Below are 1,433 nucleotides of genomic sequence, written 5' to 3'. Positions count from 1 at the left end.
CTTTTATGATTATACTTTATGCCTTGAACCAATACTTTGTAGCAAAGTATGCATTCTTTCTTTGAAAACAATTACATTTTTATATAAGTAAATCTATCAAAAGGTATACAGTTTTTTCCAGATAAACATTCCAAAATGCTTTTGTAGAATATTTATAAAGTTCTCCTGTATTGTTTTTGTGTCCTTAGTGTAACAATTACAAGTCCTTCTAGACTGAGCTTCTTCTTTTCATCAGTTGCCTGAATGTAGAGAGATCATGCAGCCCAGTAGAGACTGAGCTAATGGTGGAGTGCTGCTGCATATTACAAATGCAGCCATTAGACCGTAGTTCAGGGAATCTGCCTGATGAGACTTCAGTCTGCTCTATGCAAGTGTCAGATGTGGAAAGATCTCTGGGTATAATCATGGGTATAGAATACTGCAGCTTTTCCCTGCTTTTTATACCAAAGGATGAACACATTGACTGTAAATGCAGAACTTCAGCATACAATTGGTTAGTTAGCCTCAGCAGAAACTGCAGAAGTCACAGTGTCTGCTGGTCCAAACATGCTTGTTGACCATTGCGGGTGAGCAAAGCTCGGTGTTCTGCGCTTCGCTTTTCATCCTCAGCATTCATGGTCATGCAAACGCAGCACTACTAGGTTTAGAAAAGCTCCAATTACTGTCAGCCCAGTGAGTATGTAAATAAAGCTGAATGTCACATATTGGGGATTGTTTTGCAGGGCATGGTCTTTGTGAGCTACATAATCCCCAAATCCAATAGTGGTGAGTGTAATGAAGCAGTAGTAATAAGCCTGAAAAAAGACCAGTCTCTCATAATGTGAGAAGGCTGCTGCACAATACATAGTGTGCTGATGCATGAGAAAAGCCAATAGTCACCATGTTTGCCATTGAAACCTCTGACCTTCTTAGTCCAAGGCACTCTTAATGCGATGCAAGAGGTACTTAACAAATGTGTTGATCCTCTCACCCAGGCTTTGGAACATCACCAGGGTCAAAGGAATCCCAAGAAGGGCATAAAACATACAAAACACCTTTCCACCATCTGTGCTTGGAGCAGCATGTCCATATCCTAAAAAAGAAGGAAAAAAAGAAGGTTAAAAGTAAAAAATAATATATATATATATATATATATATATATATATATATATATATATATATACATACAGTATATGAGTATTTTGAATACACTGGTTTTAAAACGAAAAATTTTGTTATCCATATGTCAACATTGTAGTACTGAATTTAAATTCACAACATAATTGCTCTATTCATTCAGTTTTGAAAATGACACTTAAAAATATATTTAAACTATTGTAGAGAAAAATGCAATAAAATATTATAGACATATATATAAATTACACATGTAATTCTTTTAAACATAATTATTACATACAAAAAGTACTTAGTACTTAATTTCACCTTATGATCCT

At 35.1% G+C, this 1,433-nt stretch overlaps 1 pseudogene; it reads right to left on the bottom strand.

Annotated features, from left to right (window-relative positions):
- Positions 1-208: 208 nt before the first annotated feature.
- Positions 209-1,072, bottom strand: LOC120522251 (annotated as a pseudogene).
- Positions 1,073-1,433: the final 361 nt, after the last annotated feature.

Source organism: Polypterus senegalus, unplaced genomic scaffold, assembly GCF_016835505.1.
Source record: "Polypterus senegalus isolate Bchr_013 unplaced genomic scaffold, ASM1683550v1 scaffold_5590, whole genome shotgun sequence".
Taxonomy (NCBI): domain Eukaryota; kingdom Metazoa; phylum Chordata; class Cladistia; order Polypteriformes; family Polypteridae; genus Polypterus; species Polypterus senegalus.
The sequence above is the reverse complement of the archived record's forward strand: the minus strand, read 5'-3'. Positions and strand labels throughout refer to the sequence as shown.